Source organism: Grammomys surdaster, unplaced genomic scaffold (genome assembly GCF_004785775.1).
Source record: "Grammomys surdaster isolate TR1022 unplaced genomic scaffold, NIH_TR_1.0 125951, whole genome shotgun sequence".
In the NCBI taxonomy this organism is placed as follows: Eukaryota; Metazoa; Chordata; class Mammalia; order Rodentia; family Muridae; genus Grammomys; species Grammomys surdaster.
The window spans coordinates 4,399,267-4,405,266 of record NW_021620772.1 but is presented as its reverse complement, the minus strand read 5'-3'; the positions used below and the strand labels follow the sequence as shown (position 1 = coordinate 4,405,266).

The following is a 6,000-nucleotide window of genomic DNA, read 5'->3' as shown; positions in this document are numbered from 1 at the left end:
TGTGTGTGTGTGTGTGTGTGTGTGTGTGTGTGTGTGTGTGTGTGTGTATGAGAGAGAGGTGGGGAGAGGGAGATTTTTTTTTTTAAGTGTAGTTACTGACCTGGAGAAGAGAGCGGTCAGCTATGCTACAAGTATTCCTTAACATTCATCCTGCAGCTCTCAAACAGCGTATTCTCCTCTCCAGGAAGGAAGGCTGGGCAGGCAGCTCTCCGCAGAAGGGTGAGATGTTTATAGAATAGTTGGGCAGTGGGGTTCATACTGAGCACAGCAGCAGCCAGCAGGAGCCAGGCCTGATGGAAACTCAAACATACCACAGTTGGCCTTTCAGGGCCTGGACCTCAGAGGGAAGCTGGCAAATCTTCCTTGCTTGAGAACTCCTCAGTGACTGCACGCTCCTGTTGTGTGAGCTGAGTTTATCCTTCCAGATGTTAAACTTTGTTTGCTTTAAGGAGGGTGAGCAAGTGGCTGGTATCTGAAACAGTAACCTGTAAATACCCCCTTTGAATGTGCACTGGGATTAGAGGAGGCCCTTGATATTAAAGACTCCACTCTGGGTTGGTGTCATTGGAGTGAGGGTGGCCCAAGCAAAGATTCTAAGTACGCAGATTGTTTGCCAGGTACAAAGTGCTGTTCCATCAACGTGGCTCTACTGCATAGTAAGCATAGTATTGTGTGTGGTTTATGTTTATTGTGTTTAAGAAAAGGAGACATGGAAATAAGCAGACATTTTCTCCACCTTCTAGACTGTGTAATTTGAAAAGATAGGTAATGTTTATAGAAGAAACCCTGGCTTGTGTTTTTGACAGCCTCGGGTATTGGCTCTTAAGTGGACATACTCTTCATTCCCAAGCAGTGCCAAACATCCAGTGGGTTGTATTTTTTTTTATAAATGTCATGTTATTCTAGCAAGATCTGAGGTAACACCACCAGGCCGTGTCTTGAAATGCTTTTAATTTATCATGTACCTTGCTTGCTTGGGCATGTGTGTTGGAGCTGTAGGGACCTCTCAACCATATTTCCATGAGACTGACACTAGCATAAGGGAAATGGACTGGAAGGAGTGTACTTAGTGACACAATCATTCCTGTAACCAGTCCTTCAGGGATAGAACTATTTCTGCCTTCATTAACAAGGCCAAGATGTCTAACACCTTGCCCAGCTGCAGACAGATGAGTCGCTGCTTGGCAGTAGACTATGTGCACTGCTCCAGGTGACTATTTTTCCTGTATCGGTTTCCTAGGGTCCCCATCCCAAAACTTATTGCACTGTCAAGGATAAAGAGCTCAGTAGGGATGATATGGATAAAGACTATTCCACGGTGACTGGGTGTCTTAAGCAACAGAAGTTTATGTTCTTAAAGTTCTGGAACATAGATCCTAGAGTTTTATTCTGAGGGCTTTTAGGTCTTCAGATGGCTCTCGTAATGTAGTCTTTGTGTCTGTATTTCCTGATACTCCTGAACCGCCTCCTCTTACAAGGACACTGGGCAGACTTGATTTTGAGAGCCACCCTATGAGTCTTATCTTGAGTAAATCACCTTTCAGAGTCACATGTCCAAATACAGTCTCATTCTCAGATACCAAGGTGTAGTTTTAGTCTGAGTTTTAGGCGAACACAGTTCAGTTCTCAACACTTTAAAAACATGTCATTTTATTCCCTAGAGGAAATTTGATGATGATGATGATGATGATGTGTGTGTGTGTGTGTGTGTGTGTGTGTGTGTGTTTTATGTGAGTGGGTGAGTGTTTGTGGAAGTATGTGTTTGGTTTGTGCACATGTGCAAGCATATGCTCATATGTTCTTGATCCTCTTACTCCCACCTTCAGTGTGATAGGCTAATAGACTTGCACTTCTGTGGCTTACTGAAAGTATGTGTGTGTGACAATAGACTTGCACACTATGCATAGCTGGTAGGGTTGGTTTTGCTAGAAAATAATTAGAGATTTTATGTTCCTTACTTATTACGTGAGGTCATTGGAGACAGTGTGGTGTAGACTCTTCTAAGGAAAAAAAAATGGCTCTCTCCTTTAATGGCGTGTTATTTTACATGATCCTGTTTTCTTGCAAATTATGATTACTCACGGTACTGATTTAGTGCTGGAGATGTAGCTCAGTGTTAGAATGTGTATTTAAGCATTTGTTAGGCCCTGCATTCTCCTGTCAGAAGATACTGTATAATCTTACAATGAAAAAGTAGTGATAAGATGAAGGCTTTAATAAATATTCTATGTGAAAAATGATGTATGGACAGCAGTTGGGCATAAAGAGGGGTTAATAATTAAACAAAGGGCTTTTCTTTTCTTCCAGAGCCTTCTTGTATTAGCATCATCTGTCCACTGTGGGGACCTTAGGAGACTGATAGTTGACTGTGTCACTAGGATTTGTTTTATATATCTGCTTCCATGTGCACATTACATCAGTTAGGTAGGAGAACACAAATGCTGTGTTGATTTCTTCCTGAAAAACATGTTTTAGTCCTGGCCAGTGAGGGGTTTTTTGAGACTTTCTGAAGGATGTGAGTTTGCACTCTCTTGAATAAGATGTTTCTATTACAGGAAACTCTGCTTTCCCTGTTACTATGGGTTCTTTTTCTGAGATACTAATTTTGGGCTTTCTCATGTCTAAGTAAAATTAATTCCAGTCATTTCCCTCACTCTTATCATCTTGACCTTTATCCCATCTCATAGTAGGGACATTATCTGTACATAACATGAAATATATACATGGGGTTTGCAGAGCCCACCCTTCTCCCTTCATTAGGGCAAGTATGACAGGGAGAGTTGGCTCTTGGCCTTTGAGTTGGCAGTGGGATGAGAGCACCCACTCATTTTGCTCCTAGCATTTCCATTAATTGCTTCATTCCTCCTCCTGCACAGAAAACCTGAAATCATGTCTCCAATTATTTCTGCTCAGAAGTGAGACATAGCAGTCTTCCTGGCCACCTTACCCATGTAGTGTCCTCTGGATGGAACCAGGGGAAAAAGACTTGGGCTTTTTAGTGTGTGATTTCTCTCTAAAAGTATGTGAGACAGAAAAGATACCACCACACAGTACTGTCTCCTGGTAGCATTGATTACATACCACTTGTCACTGTGGTATTTAACACACACACACACAAACACACACACACACACACACACACACACACACACACACAAAGCTTATGAATATACATGTACCTAATTCGCACCTTCTCTTTTAAAAGTAAAAGCATTTAGAAAACTTGATCTCTTTTGAGGGTCTTCTTACGTTTCTTTTGTTGTAAATTTCTAAAGTGTTGAGTTTCAAGTGTCATTGTATGACATGTGCATGCCCCCATGTCCAAATACACAGACTCAGCACACATATGTGCATGTCTTTGTATGTACAAAATTTATAGCCTTATAGATAGCATCTTAAGCTTGCTTGAATTAACCACATTAGCTGCCTTCAAGGGACCTTGGAGAGATGTTTTTAAATACTTGGAGACGAAGGTATTAATTCATCCTCTTACAAAAGCTGGGTGTTGAACTAACTCAAGGGTCAGCATTACTCCTTTACAAGTTGCTTCCTTGAAATCTTGAGCACTCCTGAGTTTCGGTGGGGACACATAGAATAGTCAGTCATTGGATACCGGCAGGATTTTCTACAAAGTAAAAGTTAATAAATGATTTCCTATTTTCCTCATTGAATGAACGTTAGCGTTTTGGCCAATCAAATGCAAAGATTGTTGAATTTAACTTTATAAAAACAAAACTTTTTATTTTGGGATAGGGTAGCTACCTAATGAATAACTTAGTTGATGGGCTCAGGGCTTCCAGTCCTGTCATGCTTCTGTTCAGAGTCTAGCTTCCTTCCACTCAATCCACTTTCCCCTTATCTCCATAGCTAGGGCATTGTTTCCCTTCACCGTTCCTCCGTTTGCCTAAGATGATCTGAGTTCGTTTTGGGAGTTGAATTCTCCTACATGGCCAGCCCTGCTGGTGCAAGAAGACAGGTAAAATTCAAGAAGTAAGCACTTAGTAGGGCCCATTTCTTGTGAAACGTTTGTGTTGGTAGAAATTCAGTATATGGTTTGACTCTTTCTTCCGACACTAGACTATTTAATTCAACCACTTGTAGATGTGAGTCTTCAGTCAAAGATTTGGCATAATCTTAAAACAATAGCTAATATTACCAGAGAATTAGACTACACAGTGCAGTGTGAAGGTAGATGGCTGGAAAGAACTCCATACTCATCCACTCCCTCTCTGAAGGCTGTCAGGAGACTCGTTGTCAGCAGGACATGTTGCCTTTGTAAAAAAGGCAGAGATGTTTATTATTATTATTATTATTATTATTATTACTTGTAGATTAATTTTAATGTTCATATTCCAAATGAAAACTTCATTTTCAAATGTTTTAACTGAGAGGACAAAGTTGTGCAAGTAAACATATAAAATAAATTTTAAATATCTTTTTATAAGCCAAGACTATTGGGAAATTGTTTTCATGTAGTGGCATATACATCTGTTTCATAACTGATAAAAATGTAGGCCAGCATTAGAAATGTAATTTAATTTTTTCCTTTATGGAACTAGTAGTATTTTTCAGTTCTGATGAAGCTTAGTTGTTAAAACTATCTCCATTTTAACTTTCCCCAAGCTAAATCAGTTCTGCTGTTCCTGAATTTGATGGATGTGTTAGAGGGACGTTTGGATAGGATAGGAGACCTGATCAGTGAGCAGTGTAACACTCATAGTGACCTTCATAGCAGTATGTGGGAGGGCAGGTTTTTTTTAAAGACTACTTTAATATTAAGGAAAGGAAGTACCTGCCACCAAGCTGAGTGAAGGCTAAAGTTGTCTTGGGCTTCCAGGTGTTCTGCAGTAAGATGAATGTCATTTCTCTTGACTGATACTGCCCTATAAGACTGCTATTACACTGGGATTCTTGGGAGCATTTCTTTAGTATGTTGTATAAATGTGATTTACATTTATTGCTTGCAGTTATTTAGAGAAATAGAATCCTGCATTGTTATTTTAATTATTGCTTCATCAAACCTGCTTTTTTCATACCCATATTTTATCTAAACTGTTCAGCTTTTTCAGTGTAAAATGAGCAGGTTTGTATCATCTGAACTATCCATCACTAATAGCTTATTAAACATATACATGACATAAAGTATTTTACCATGGGGCTTTGGGTCCTATGACACATGAAATGCTGAGGGCAGTAGAGTAAAATTAAGAGTCATTTACCATCCTACTTTATGATTTAATATATGGCAAGTTTTATTGCTCACATAGGTCATTATTTACAGCATTTATTTAAAGGACTTATTTAATTTTAATAGAATATGTGTGTGCATGCATCACGCACACACACACACACACACACACTTACAGTTGGAGTGGAGGACTATGAGGTCAGGTGCTTGTGGAGGCCTAAAGAAGACATTGGATCTCCTGAAGCTTGAATTGTGGACAGTTATGAGCCTTCCTGCATTGGTGCTGGGAATGAAACTTGAGTCTTCTGTTAGAGTACTGTGTGTTATTACCTGCTGCGCTATCTCACCAGCCCTAGATCCAAACCTTGCACAATCCACAGAAAGTGATTTTTCTTCTTGGTATCTTTAAATTTGAATTCTCAATTTTTACTTAATAGGTCCACTAGACTAGATACCCTCACCCAAAGAGAAATTATAAAATATCTCAAAAACCTGTAGTAGTCTTTTAATGTAAGCGTACATCACACAGATGTTGCTGGATATCCTGTTTTTAGTTACTAAACTCATAAACTTCAGTTAAGTTTCTATTTAGACTCAGTATGTAAAATGAAATTTTAACCCAGGATCTAAGGGATTCTATAATCAAAACTCTTGCTTATATTAGTCCTACATTTAGAATTGGGAGCTCTTGGAATTCTGTTTACAAGTTCCTCAAGTTTATTGTAGTCATGGTGCCTTATAAACACTTGAACAGGGCAGATCATAACCAGTATTTTCATATGAGAGGTCATGTGTCTTTATTATTTGTCCCA

The 6,000-nt window shown here is 39.3% G+C and overlaps 1 protein-coding gene across 2 annotated transcripts in view; it reads left to right on the top strand.

Moving 5' to 3' along the window:
* Positions 1-6,000, top strand: part of Bnc2 (basonuclin 2) — a 334,323-nt gene that overhangs the window by 197,632 nt on the left and 130,691 nt on the right. The window lies entirely within an intron of this gene.